This window comes from Passer montanus, unplaced genomic scaffold, assembly GCF_014805655.1.
Source record: "Passer montanus isolate IOZ18808 unplaced genomic scaffold, ASM1480565v1 scaffold37, whole genome shotgun sequence".
In the NCBI taxonomy this organism is placed as follows: Eukaryota; Metazoa; Chordata; class Aves; order Passeriformes; family Passeridae; genus Passer; species Passer montanus.
Window position 1 is genome coordinate 9,009,367 of NW_024368485.1, and position 15,520 is coordinate 9,024,886.

The window sequence follows — 15,520 nt, forward strand, 5'->3', positions numbered from 1 at the left end:
GGAATAGGAGCTGCCTGTGGTGCGTCATCTATACCCATGGTGCCAAAGTGTCCTAGGCTGCTCAGAATAATTTGTTGACGGTTGATATGATCATGAAATGGACATCTCAGTTGAAGATAGGTGTTCACAGAAAAGAGCCTGTGCTCCTTCATTACTATTTTTTTTTTAATTTTTCATGAGGTAACTGAAAACACCAAAGTTTTCTCTGTAAATTTAAAAAAAAATCTATTTATTGGTAAATTTTGCCCATAGATATTTAATTTTGGCTTTCTCCACTGAAAATATTCTTCTTGCAGAATTTCACTGTATATTTTCAGTCAACATGATTCTATTTTTTTTATTGTTAAAAAGTTTAGGGGTTTTTTTTTATGCATCATTTGTGCAACTGCATAACCCAAAATAGTTATAATACAGAATTTGGTTTTGGTTTTCTTTTTCCCTGTTAACTTCATTAGCCATAGCACAGAGGACCATAAATCTCCATTTGCACATGCTATCAGCAACATGACTATGCTGCATTACCAGAATGTGGGCACAAAGTGGAGATAAAATTATATTGGTTACAAATAGCAGTGCAGGACATTGATTTCCTGAGCTGCAAACAGTTGCAAGAACCATTCTGGTTTGATGTGTTTTGTGATGGTATTATTCCTACTGGAGAAGGTTATGTCTTGGTGGGGTGAATTCCAGCCTTTCTCCAGAATCAGCTCTCTACAGCAATGCAGCTCACAGATGTTTTGTTCTGCTGAGAAATACTAGGGAGAATGGAAATCAGTTCCAGACCATGTCCTTGTTTTCCAGGTGATAATGTCTCTCCAGGTCTTCTGATCGGGTTTTTTGGGGGTTTTTTTGCTACCTGGTATTTTTCCTTATGTTTCCCTAAAGAAGAGCAGATTATTAGAAGCTCCATCTGCCTGCCAATTGTCCGCTCACAGCTCCCACTCAGTTCTGGCTGTTGCAAGATGCAATGAGGCAACTGAGTCACAGTGCAGAAATAAATGCTAATGCAAACCAGGGTTCTCCAGTAGGATGTTCCCATTAAAGAGCAGCTCACAGGGCTGCAGAGCTCCAGCCAGCTGAGTCTAGACTAACCTGGGAGGCTTGGAGTGCCTCAGCTTTCTGATCTTGCATTTCTGAAAGAGAACATTTGTTTTAAAATAAGGCTTTGAAATACAGTGAAAGACTTCATGTTGATAAGCCCATGCAGAATCATCAGGGAACCCCAGAGAAGATTGACAATCAACCAGTGAAAGGAGGAAAGGCTGTTTTCCCTAGAGATTTCTTGTAGGTCTTGGCTTATGCTGAATTAAACACAACATGGAAATACTCTTTGTCAAACTACTGTCCTATGTCCAGCCAAAATCAGGAAAGGATATTTTGTGAGAAAAATATATAAACATATAGTAACTAAACTTTTGTAAAGATTCAGGAATTTGGGTTTTGGATTTGAAGCAGTTGTGCTTCCTCCAGACCAATCTTATCCTCTACATCTCAACACAGTTATTGTGTTGTGTGTAAGGATAGCATCTGAAATGTCAGCAAGAGGTGTATGGGTCCAGATAGATCTCATTGTTGCAAGCCCTTAATTAGGTCTGGATGATAAATCACAGAACTACAGCATGCTGGTCAAGAATGCTGCTGTCTTGTTATTTTTTCCTGTTTTCAGGCTTTTGGGGTAAATACACCCTGCTCACATTTGATGGCATTATTCTAGAGCCATGAGGGCTGCAAATGTATTTATTTATTTATTTATTTATTGCAGCCATAGCTAAAGTTTTAAACTAATCTTCTATCTCTCTTCAGTCATAATAAAGCCATGAGATAAAATGCCTCTGTTACATTAGCAGCTAGCCTGAGGCTCAATATTTTAATTTCTGCATAATACAAAACCTCCACTTTTTCTTGAAATCCTCATTTTCCCCCACTCTTAGCTCAGAACTGAGATTGAAATAATTAAGCTCCCTTGAATCGGTAACCTGCTCTTCCCATCTGGAAAGCAGAGATTGTGGGCCAAAACATTTATACAGAATTAGAGATGATGTTCCTCACACTAAGCCTTGTTTCATTGTAGCAGCTGTGTGAGAAAGGGGAGGAGAGGGCCTGCCTTTAGAAGGAGGTGGCAAATTTTCTTTTGATGTGTTTTTAAGACACAAAACTCAGTCTAAAGGCTGTCTTCAGGCATTACAGACATGGCCAGTGAAACGCTGTCTCAAAGGGTGGAAAAGATAGAATTAGAGCATTGATTCACCTCTCTGTACAGGAGTGGTTTGCTAAAACTCACTTCATGCCATCATTAAATATAAGTACAAAGAAAATATTATTTACTGTGTTAATTGAGGCTTTTTCTTGTGTGTAATTCCTGCATGTGCTTTCTGTTTAACTTTTTTTGAACTTTGAACCGAGTATCGAGTTATTCTTGAGTGTAGAGCCTGGAAAGACTCCTAATCAATGGCCTTCCCAAAACACCTGGCGCAGCCCTTGCACTGAACCTATTGACACGTGGTGGGAATGATGCCTATCTTTAGGATAACCAGCTTGATGGATAGAGTCTGACTGATGGAGGTTCCAAAGCCTCCCTGCTAATCTGTTCTAATTTGGTCACATATAGGGCATTGATATGTATCTCTGTAGGTAAATCTAGCATTAAGATGAGTTATCTTTGTACCAAAATAAAGCTGTTCATATTACAGTGCTGCTAAGCCACCAAGGCTTATCCCTTCCCTGAGAAGATCATGGTACCTGAAAGATTCGACTAATGCAAGTACTGAAAGACAATCCAAATGTAAAAACATTAGGAAGGATTTCCATCCTTTATAACAAAACCCTTCTTGCAGCCCCACAGTTGAAGGGAGAGCACTGTCCCCATCCACAGACAGTTGTGAAATAGTTTTGTCTGGTGGACTGAACGTGGACTGAAACAGCAGTTTGGAATATTTCAGTTTCAGAAACTTCTGTGATTTCTCACCTGCAAAACCTTCCCTGTGACTGCTGAGATGCTGTTTGGCACCGTGGGCAGCTCTAATGACTCCTAATGGGTGGCATTCATAGGGCCCTGAGAGCTGCAGAGACCTGTTTTAACACACTGGCCCTTTGTAGGGCAGATGCCAGGGGCTCAGCTGGTGCCTGCAGAATTAGGAACAATTAGAAATGCTTTAATTGAAGTCAACAGAGCCACCTAAACTCACTACATTTGAGAAGCCAGCACAAGCTGGGCAGCACCCACAGTGAACAGGACTCAGACTGATTATGACTCAGGGGCAGAGTGGGAAAATAGCAAATTTTTGAACAATATCCCTTTTTGTGCTGCAAGCAGGTCAAATGCTGTCACATTTTTACGACCCAGAAGAGAGGTAGAGTTTAGGAGTGCACAAAAGCCCCAGAAAAGGAGTTGGGTTTGAGGTCAAATTTTCATAGCCACATTACTGAACTATACCTCTGAAAGACAAAAGAGAAGGTGATGTCCCAGCATGTAGCTGTTGCTTAACGATTGTGCTGTCGGTCTGGGGAGGGCGGAGTGGCAGGTTGCTTAACAGTTTTACATTTTCCCATGGTATAATACTGGTGATACAGTTGGCTATAATTAAACGGTTATATAAATAAGCCATTGGGAAACAAATTAATTTATTTCCTTGGTGGGGCTAGTTATGTAATTTGGGGCTTGCACACTGATCTCTTTTCATTTTGAAGCACTCAGCCCCCTGCACCCCACCCCCCAGACCTGGTCCTCCTCTCCCAATTGTTTTAAAATAATTTCAAAACACGCCAAGGAATGCAGATGTGAAATGTGCTGCACTTTCAACTTCTTGAAGCAGCAGTGTCCTTAATGAGAAAAAGCTGGAGAGCACAGTGAGACCTGGCTTATAAAAGTTTTATGGCATGTTTATTGCAAAAGGCCCTTGAATGGACAGAGCAGGGGTGCACAGAGGTGTTGGTGCCACTGGGCCATGCTCGACAGCCGCCCCCACCCACTTCCCCCGCTTTAGTAGGGAGTGGGAGAATCCATCACCTGGATCTCATTTGGGGCAGCTTCATTGGCTTTGGCGATGGTCAACCTTTTTGTATTTACTGAGGATCTGGCCCAGTAAGGGATGGCAGAAGGAAAGATGGGCTGGTTCCTACCCCGAGCAGAGAAACTGCCCTTCTCCTAGGAAATAATAAAATGTCATTAGCAGTTCCATTTTACAAACCAAAGTATAACCCTGCATTTTCCTCTGATGCCTGTGTTTCTTTTATGAGTTTCTAAATGGCATCATTAAGCTACTCTTCATTCTCTTGCCATATTTAATCATGTAACTTTTTTGCATTCTCTTCCCTAGAAAGGTAGGCCTTGAGCAGTAGAAGATTTTAAACAAATTCCAAAATTTAAAATCTGCATACAAAGCTGTAGTACAGAAAAAAACCCCAGCAATTTCCATGAAGCCTATATGTGCTAGTATTAGTTTCCTGTAATGGACATCACTTTGGCTTCACATAAAAAAAAGGCAAGGAGAAAAAGGGAAAAAATAGGGAAAAGTAACATTTAAAATCTTGACATAAAGACCACTGCTATACTTCAGAGCTCTTCCAGGCTCCAGCTGGGAGATTCAAACATGCTTCACCATCCAAAGGGAGGTGTAAATCTGTGAGATTTCTGGTGCTGAATGAAAAGACATAAAGCATTAAATTAATTATGAAACACACCTCTGACATGAATGTCCAGCTATAATAATCTCAGCCCTAATCTCTTGGACTTGCCATTGTGGAAGACCCTACTTTACAGAGGAAGGCAGGTACTGCTGGTTTGCTTTGGTTTAGATTTTAATATTTCCAGTCTCGGGATAATTCCAAGTCCTAGCTGGCTACAATAATTTCCTTTTAAACTTTTGCTTAATGTAGTGCAGTAACTTCACAGCATGTGCCTCAGGAATGAACATCAGCCAAAACTGCTGATGGTGTTTATCTTACACTACAGGGAAGCCACTGATCAAAGCAATGTATATTTTAATCAGAACTCTTCCCAAAGTGGCAGCTTCTACTGCCAGCACACTGCTGGTGTGTCTCTGCTAGCTCTGCAGAAAGAATAAAGAAGAACAATTAGTAACAGTCTGGAGGCAAATTTGAAGCCATCCAGCAGAGCTTCACATCACCAACGTGGATATCAAGTGGAAGACTCGGATAAAACTGGGCTGGAGGCCAGGCTGTGTTTGTCTCTGGTGGATTCTGAAGGGAGTGAGACCCATTGTTTGCTCACAGTGTATCTGTCATTTCAGTATTTTGGCGGTTAATGGTTTGATTTTCAAATTCTAATCACAGACTGCAAAGAAGAGGAAGAAGTTATTGTGAATTAATGAACAGGACCATGGTGGGTTGGGCTCTTCTCTGGGGGTTTGGTTGTTGTAATGGGAGCTCCTGGCTGCCTGCAGCCAGCACTGGATTCCGTGTATGGAGGACAAAGACTCAACCCCTGATTCCCCCCTGACTTTATAGAAGAGCGAGGCACACACCTTTGGTGTCTCAGCTTGCCAGTGTCCAGAAATTGCCGTGACAAAATTCTTAGTAATGAAGTTTTCAGCTCATTCAGCCCAGTCCTCTCCTCAAGCTGAGCCTGTTGTTTCCATGATGAGGTTTCCAACGCCATTATGGGAATGTGAAAATAGGCAGAGTTTAAGGCTGACATGAGTGGTATAACAAATTTTTAATCATTTATGGAGTTGAGATTGGGATTTGTGAGATTAGAAATGGTCTTTTCCTGTAAAAATCACTCACAAATTTGGACAAATTGCTTGAACTTGCTGTCCTTATTGCTCAAATTTCCTAAACATCTGCATTAATCCATTTATCTTAAAGAAATTTAACTTTAATCATACTTAGCTTCAATCATATACTCATGTCCCAATTATGCTAATAGCACTCAAGTATGTACTTGAGTGTCTCGCTGACTGATGTTCTTCTGAATTTCAACTCTGTCTGCCATTTCCAGGGATATAGTACTTCCCCTGAAGGTGGAGAGCAAGCTAATGTGGCTGAGTAGGAACTACAGAACTGCTCACATTTGTTAAATCTTGGTCAGAACTTTCAAGAAACTGGCCTTATCTTGATGGCCAAGAACACCACTTTTCCTCTTTTTTTTTTTTTCAAGATTATGTACAGAAAATTATTTTAAAATAAGTCCCAATTTTTTTTCTTAAAAAAAATTATTGGGAAACAGATTCTGGATCTTCAGTTGAAGAAATGAAGTGCTCTTTAAGTTAGTGCTTCAAAAAAAAAGTCTTGAAATATTAATCTTCATCTCTTTACTTACATTCTTGAGACTTAAAATAACTTTGAAGTTTTTATTGAAAAATCTGGAAAATAAAATTGCCCTTTGGTTTATGGGTCAGGTTTCAGCAGAGCCTCAATCTGGCTGCTGGCTTTTGAACCTCTGAAGATGCTGCTGTGCTTGGACTCGGCATGACTCTTCTCTTACAAGAAGAGTAGCATTGTAAGTCATGTATAGAATGTGTTTTTCTACTTACTGCAGAGAATCTGCTCACAAAAGAAGGACCAAAAATATTTTGAGTGAGATTCTATTAGTTTATGTAGCTGATTAAAACTCGAGGCTGTTTTTCTATGGAAATAGTATCCACTATCCATCACAACAGCCCCTCTAAGCTGAGGGCTAAGTCACCCCTTTGGCAGCCATTTTGTTAAAGCTCAGCCTTACACTGAGGTGAGAAAACAAACTGAAGATCCTTTGAGGAAATTCTTGAGGATTGTATGCAAACTCAATATCTTTATTATGTCTTGCTGCAGCTGGCTGGGTCTCTGGTTTTATATGTCTGTTGAAACAGCATCATTAGTTAAGCTGCTCACAGCTCCTGGGTATCACAGATGAGGAGGCTGCTGGGGCACTGAGCAGCACTTTGGCAATTCCTGACAAAATCTGAACTTCTGATCTTGTGACCTTAGAAATGAGATGGTTTTTAAATTTGCAGCAAGTCCTGCACTCCTTTTAGCTACAGGCAGACGTGGCATTGACATAGATGAGCCATTGCCTTCCTAGGTGGTAATACTCATGTGCATCTTGTTGTGCAGGCAGCAAGAGAAGATGCATCCTCAGGAAATCACAGACCTCGCAGGATGTGTTATTTTCCATCAGCAGTAAGCAGCACTGCCTGTGTGCAGATCAGGGAGGGCAGAGCTGAAACAAGACAGGAAGAGAGCTGCAGAAGTAAAAAGCTCCTTTTAAACATGCAGGACAGGAGGGAATAAGTGGACACTGATTATGATGAAACCTTTTGCTTCCTGTAGTGTTTGGCATTCCTTAATATGTCCTGGTGGCTTTGATTTCCTCTCCTCCATTGCAGCATCAAAGAGCAAGTAATTATCCAATTGGTCATTTGAATGCCATCCTTTTTAACCTCCCTTTCTTGGATAATGTTTTGCTTTCAGATGCTGCGCCAACACAATGCTGTCCACGTCTGGATATGCCACAGGGTAAATGAGCTGAGTGCCCAGTGAACTTTATTGCTGTAGAGAACCTGGCAGAACTCATCACACCTTGTAGCTGACACCTTCCTGTGGCAGGTTCAGGTAAAGGACAAGGACCTAGATCTTCAAATCTGGGTCCTGAACATCTTCAGTGGTTCTGAACACTGCAATGTTTTGAAATCAATTTCCCAGTCGTGATGAGTCCCGCAAATCTGAAATGACCTTTCCTCTTTATTTCCTTCAATACACTACAGGTCTTGTCTCTTTGTTTCCTTGAACCTTTCAAGAGATCCAGCCTGACCTCACTTGTGTTGTACTATGGAGTGCCTAGAAAATATAGATGCCCTAAGTAAGTTGGGAAATTTTCTTATTTCTTATCAGATATGTTCTCCAGTGATAGGGTTTGGTATATTTTCTATTTTGCATTTATTTCCAGGAGAATCCCACACCAACTAAAACATCAATCAATTTAAAACACAGCTAATGAGCTTTCTTTGTCCTCTGTCTCATGCTGGAAAATCCCACCTGATCCCTAATTAACAAATTGATTTATTGAAAGTATAACTAATAGCCTCCCTTTGTTCTTTTCTCCCAGCTGCAGAATCCCACCTGATCCCAAATTATTATATTGATTTATTTAATATTAAAATATATGCATTGCATAGTTTCTTTATCATGCCTGTTTCAGACATATGTTCCAATTAAGTGCTGATTTTACCCTTCACAGATCAAATGCTTTCGGAGAAAAGCAGTTGTTTAAAATGCCACATTGTCCCTCCCAGTGTTCAAATATTTGAGTGTGCTTATTATTGAGGTCAATATGAAGTCACTAGGTAGCATCTTGGAGGATCAGCCTTGCAGATCCATTCCAAGCAACCACCCTCCCACTGGTGTGAGTGGATCTTTGCAGGTGACTGTTCATAAGTCTCGTGCATCCAGGTTTTTTGCTGGATAATGGATTTTGTTCCCAAGCACTGCCAGTGTCCAGTGGCGTTCCTGCCTCACACAGAATGAACAGCCAGACCAGTGGAAGCAGAGCAGGACTTGCATGCCAGGCTGATTTGCTTCTCGTTTGCAGCTTGTGACAAGTTTAGCTCGGTTTGGACGTGTGTGCCTGAATAGCAGGAGCCCAGAAGCACCACTCATCCCCAAGCTCTGTCCTTGGGCTTGCAGTGATCTGAACACATCTGCAGGCAGCACGAGGCCATTGCACCTGGTGTGTAAACACCAGGGCCTGCTCAGCCCTCCTGCCTGCAGTGCTCCACAGAAACAAGGTGTGGGCCACTCGCTGCAGACAAAGCCCTCAGAGAGGGGAACTGAGAAATAATGGGCTGGTTTGGATGGAGCAAGAGAGAATAACATGGTCTCTGGCAAGAAAGACATGTGCTTACAGGTTATGTGAATTTCTTGCATCAGAAGGAAGAGCAGGGAAATGTCCCAGTCCTTGTGCCAGCCAGCCAACCTCCTTGGAACACAGGCCAAGGCAGCAGAGCCCATCCCATGCTGGTAAACCACCCCCACATACACCCCCCTTTTCCCTCTAAGCTGTTCCTGAAGCCTCACTATTCCTCTGGTCGATAAAAAAGACAATCAGGCTCAATTCCAAGGGAAAGAAAGTTCCCAGAGGCTGCTTGTCCCTCCTCCCACAGGCCCTGCTCCCAGGACCGGCAGAGTCACCCTGCAGGGGTAACCTGGTAACCCAGCAGGCTCTTGAAGCTCTCTCTGAGCAGTGCAGACCCACCGTACCACAGCTGTGCAAAGCTTGAAAAGGGACCTGAATGGGACCCAGCACATCTGCAAAGAGAAATCTGAAGCACTGTTTGCAACAAAGGACACGAGGTGTCAGCCTGGCCCACAGGAATGCTCTTGGACTTTGGGATGTTGCTTCATGCTAAAGTGCTCTGATGTACCCAAGGAGGGGTGGTGATCTCTTTAGGGCAGCACTAGTCTGCTTTTGTCTTCCAGGCCCTCACTCAGGTTCCCAGAACGAGGCTACAACATGTCTGGCTCCATGACTTAATTGAGTGGTAAGCCCTTTTTTTCTCTTGGCCAAAATCTTCTCTGGCTACTGTCCTAATAGTGAGAGGTCTTGGTTAGTGCTATCCATTTTCTACACATCTCCCTTCCAGCCTCCTAGAGCCTCACAGGTTTATTTCTGTAACATGTAGTCCTGTACGCAGTTGTGTCTGTGAACAAGAGTGCAGCTACACACATCAGGCAGAAAAACGCCCCAGTTTGAAAATAAATTATTGAAAGGGCAAAAAGAGGAGCTTAATAGCTTATTTAAAATCTGCCAAGCTTCTTAGCACAGTTTGGAGGAGAAAAAACACTTCATTCTAATTCCAAGGAGGAGAAGAGCAGCATCCAGCTGCTTATCCTTTAAAATGTACTTTTCCTGCTCCCTCCCTACAAACAATGTGCACACGTCATAGATCAGATAGGAGAGAAATGGGAAGTTCCTCTTCTCGTACAGGAATTTAGACACCTGAATTCCCATCACATTTGTCTTACAACACAGGGCTTTGCTTCCCTGCAAGGCTCCCGGCCAGCCCTCCTGGCAGGCAGCTTTTTTTCATGTAGTTATCCCACAGTGAGCCAACTGGAAGACCTGGGAGCCCCGGATCCACGGCTTCCTTGCCTCAGGGCTTCAAACCCACAGCTCATACTACGCTGTGGTCTGGGCTAGGATGGGTTTTTCCCCCAGCTCCATCATGAGTGGTGCCATTGTGTTGAAAGAAATGATTAGAGCTGAAAGGGGAAGGTAATCATGGGTGATGAGGGATGCTGTCTGGGAAAGGAGGTGCAGGAGACACCTTGTTTTGGTTTCTTCCCTCAGACTCTTTCCATATTTTGTTTAAAGATGATTGCATTTGAAACACAGAATTATTTTCTGGAGAAGGGATCTTTCCTCTCCAGGCAGTTAGAGTCATTCCCAGATTCCCTTCTGTAAGACCCCTCTTTCTTCCCCTAGAGCCCAAAAACCTGAGGAAGAAGATCACAGGTGTAACAAACAAAGACTACTTGTACGTGTCCAAGAACCTTCTCGGGTGTCTGAATTCCCACTCCAACCCCTGGGTGTGGGATACTTGTCTGTCATTGTGCCTAACAAAGGATGTTGATTAGAAAAAATTCCCAAAGTATGAAAGAGACCTTTTCTATGAAAATTTCTATTTCAGTGGTCATTTCCTCTTATCTTCCATGGCTATATGTATCTCACAGAAGTGAATTACACAGAAAATGCTAAAGGAAATGCATGACTGCCAAGCCAGTTATTTCACGAATTATCTTATTTATCTTAATTGACATTTCCTTGTTTGTCTTTTTTATTTTTCCTTTTTTCTCAGTTCCAGGTGATGAGTCCAGAGAAAAGCACTGTCTGTTATCCAGCAAACCACATCGTAGTGGAAGATTGCTTGGAGGGTGTTTGGTACTTTAATATCTGAGAGAAAGTGTCCAAATGAAACCATAAGTAATAACCAGTAGCTTTAAAGTAATGAAACCTTGACTTTTTTCTCACCTTTGTTTCTGGCAGCTCAGCTCCAAGAGTGTGATGCCTTTATCAGATATTGGTTCTTTAAGACCAACCTCTGTTTTCAGCCATGGTCAGCCTTTGATGTACAGCAGGAAATGGTATCTCTCCCCTCTCGGCAGTCCATCTGCGTGATAATGCAAATCTCATGGACAAAACCTCTTCTCAGATTTTCAGAAGAAATGCAAAATTTTTTCTCGTTGGGTCAACCTCCCTAGAAATCAAAGAAAACCCATTTTTCAGCCAGTTTATTTAGCCCCAACTGTCTTGCCACAGTGATACAGGAAATTTACAATTGCATTCCCATCCCTCAAAGCTTACTTGCTGTAAGACTTCAGTTCCAGAAACTGAAATTTCCCAAAAGCTTGGAGACATTTGGAAGGAGGAGCTCATCTATGCTGAACAAATCCTTTATGTTACCACACCAGCAGTGATGAAAGCACATAGGCAAAGCATTGCTTAGTAAATTACTGTTGTACAGATTACCTGTTTGGTCCCACCATGTTTGAGCAGGCAGCATGTTCTTCCTGTCTCTGGAAGACCCAAAAAGAAAGTCTGCTAATACTGTCTTTGAGCTCATGAAAATTTTTGGAGCTGAAGTATGCTCTCCTGTGCAGTCATTTAACACTGTTCCAAACTGCTGCACCTGAGTGCCATGGGTGAAAATAAATTTCACACACCCACTTTGTGCATCTTCCAAGCCCACAAAAATGCTAACTTCTTTTAATAACCTGGCAATACTTGGGAACAGGTGTTTCAAAGCTGAGAAAGCTACCTTTGGGAAACAAACCACAAGATTTACTTGGTAACAGTTTGCTTGGATGGAACCTTTGTGATCTCTGTTCAAGGCTTCCCTTCCAAGTCACCTTTTTCTTTCACATGCATTTCTTATACTGCACAGATGCCTGTGTGAGCTCTGTTGCTGTGATATTGGAATGCTTGACCCTATTTTTAGGATATCTCCTCATTTTCCAAGTGAGGAAACAGACCACACTAGTCTGAATATTTTGCCCATGGTTGGTCAGGAGATGCGGTGTGCAGAGTAGAACTGGGCTCCTAATTTCCAACAAAACAGCTTTTTGTAATGTTAAGGAAATGGAAAGAGGAATCTCTGCTGTTACCAGATAATTAAGAGATATTAGAAATTTTGAAAGCAGTTAAATATGCAAGTAGAAATGTTTATTTTCTGTTCCTTTGGGACTGCAGACACACAAAATGCCTGTATTCCATTGCTACTTTGGAATCATGGTCATTTCATAGGTGTAACTATTTATCTTTCCACAGGTTTGATGTCAGTAAAGTAGTTCAAGATCTTCAGATACAAATTGTTTTCAATCAAAGCATAATGAATAAGTTTGTCTAGTGTAAAGCATGCCAGGTTTCATCAAACTAACAGGAAAAACTGGCTTATTGTCATTAATGCACCAAATAGGGGCACAACCCAGTTTGTTTCCAAAGCTACAAAGTATTGGGTTGTCATCTTGTATTTCTGTGGAAAGAAAAAAAAGAGTGCAGAGCAATTATTCCCAAGACAACACCTTCGTGGTGGTGTCATGGCATCTTCTCTAAAGAACCGATAAATCTTTTTGTCCCTCTTGCAGATGGCTCAGCTTTGTCCAGAGGAAATTCCAGACCTATTTGTTGATGGTTCTTGACACTGAGCCCTCCACCTCAGGAAGCAAAGAAACTTTCCTCCCCAGCAAACACTATAACTGGACCCAAGAAAGCTATGCAGTCTTCCACAGGAGGGTAGAGATCCCTTTTTAAAGGGGTTTCTTAGGGTCTCCCCCGTTATTCTGCAGCAGGTAAATCACCAGAGAATCATAGGGGTGTTGGTGGTGGCAGATCTGCTCTGACACTGCTCAGCAGCAAGAAAAAAATATGGCATAGTCAGTCAAAGTACTGCTCTAGATCCTCAACAAGCAGGAAGGGAACCTGTGCTCTATCAGCAGAAAAAAGGCATTTCTTCATCATCAGATGGTAGAAACCAGTCCCATTATGTTCTCTTCTAATGTTTTGAGCAGAGCGGTGACAAAGCAGTGGATTTGCCTCAGAGCAGTTAAAACCAAAAAACCCAAGAGGTCCTCTCCACAGGCATTTTCCTGGCATTCTGTGACATGCAGATTGACTGATAATATCACCATAACAGCTGTTATCTCAAATGTCTGCCTCCAGGCAAATTAAAAGTAAAGAAAAGCCAAAACATTTGAAGAGATGAATATAGGAGGCATTTGCCAGTAATTTGCTGGCCCTGGATTGCCTGCTGTCAGGGGGAAAATGGAGCGTGTTTGCTTTATAAGAAAATTACAGAGCTGTCATCCCTGCAGCACAGAGCAATGGAGAGCAACACCACTGCCAGGACTGAAGGAAAAAGGATTGTTTTTCCAGCCAGAATCCAAAACAGCCTTTCTCAAGGGTATGCCTGAGCCTTGCTGCCAAGGAGCAGCAGGAGTAGGGCTGTCCCCAGATGAGGCCAAGGAAAAGGGACCCCCATGCAGGCAGTGCACGAGCACAGCTGCTGCAAACATGGCAAGTGCATGAAGTAGGTCCAGGGTCCACCCTGGGGACCCAACCAGGAGCAGCTGGACTACAGGGACTACAGGGCCTAATTTTGGATAGGCTCCAGCCATCATCTCTGGACTCTTAAGCCATAATTACTTTTCTGATGCTCTGGGCAAAGAATGATCCTTCTGAAAGAGACCAGCAAGATTCTGAGGTGACATGTCAGCTTGGGGTAGTGGGGTTTTCACTCTCGTTAGATGAACAGAGGTCTGCACTTCTTTGATGCAGACACAGATGACTGAAATGCCCAGTCTGTAAAATGTGTAAAAGATTATTTCAAGAAAGATCTCTGGGCTGAGCTGAAGTAAAGCCTCTGAGTGCTCTTGTCAGAGCTGTTATTGAGGGAATTGAAATGCCACTGGCAATATTTGAGCTATTAGAGATGGGGTAAGAGAGTAAGAGCTGTTGTTTTCAGTGTCTGAAGAACATACTGACCTCCACAAGAGAAGACACACAAGTTTATAGGAGAGTCCAATTCTGGACCATACCATAGCTCAGTAAAACTCTGTCTTTATGAAAAAAAACTCCCTTCTGGATTTTTATCCCTTTAAATTGTGTTCATGTGTAACAAGCCTGGCTTTTGTATACTTTTGACAATGCTAGAAGTAGAATTACTACAGAAATCCTCAGTATTTTAGTGGGAAGGGGGTACTACTAACCATAAAGCTCATATTGAAAATCCATCTTGCCTTCTGATTTGAGGCTAGGACAGGCCAAGAAAGCCCCATGGGCCTTAGGAAGAGAAGTATCAGGGGAAGGGGAAGAGAAGGTCAGCTTGGTTTTGTTGGAGAGGGAAAATGAAAGCTTTGCAGATGTTCAGGGAATAGGAACTTCACCAGTTCATTGATGTCTGTAGCTGGAATGTTTATTTTAATAGTCAAACCTTTAACATTACAGACTGTTAACCATGGCATAAAAGATGTCCAGGAAAGGCTATGAATTTTCAAGATTTAAGATTAAATTCAAGAAGTAGCAGTAGTCTAGCTAAAACAATGGTGAGGAAGTGAGCAAATCCTGGTTTGGCTCCTGCTTCTGACCCTGGTTTTGAAAGTGTCACTTTTATTCTTTTTATATGTTTCTCAAGGCTTTAGCATCTGTTGCATAATGATAGCAGATATTCCCACTCAGGGTGCACCTCCATGAGCATTTCCATTCTGGTTCATAGCTCAGATCAGGAGCAAGCTTTGGAAATGACCCTGCCACCCCTCCTGCTCACAGTGCCTGGGTTCACAGGCCAAGCAGGGCACAGCCTTGTCCCACCACCGCAGACTTTGGGCATCTCCACGGGGACAGAAACAGGCAAAGGTGGAGCTGGAGAACTTGAGAGTAAATCCCCACAGAAATTCAAGCTTAACCTGGTGACTTGCCACACTTCTAAATGTCTCTTTGTGTCACTGAGGCCTCCCTAAGAACTGAAGGGGACCCATGTGGTTTGAAATGGCAACTGAGGGACCTGCCATCTGGACAGGGTCACCTCATCTCAGCCCTTCCTGTGATTGATTCCTCAGGACTTGCCAGGAAGAAGCACTGGTGAATTTCCAGGAATGACATTTCCCAAAGGAAAAGCACTTTCTCTACTCCAAAAGTTGAAATTCTTTGTTGTAATTCCTGGAAAGTGATCCAGCCTAAAAAGTCCTGGCAATGCTTACAAAGATATGAAAACAATCTTGGTGGAAGTTTAAATTTAAAAAAAAAAAAAAAAAAAGGGGCAAAGCTTTAAATTCAGGAGTATGGAACTCTGGGCATTACCAGCATTTTGTAGAAATGCCCTGCCATGCTTTCTTGCAGAAGTGTTTGTGAAACTTTGGGAAAACCTAGGCCATTTGGCTGTTTTAGTTTGGAATAACACAAAACTCTGTGATTCTTGTTTTTCATCTGCCAAAATTAAGGAAACAATTGTACTGGGGTCCCTCTAAGTGTCAGGAATTGCAATTTACTAATTAAGGTTCAAGTGAGATTTAAGTAGAACTGGAAAAAATT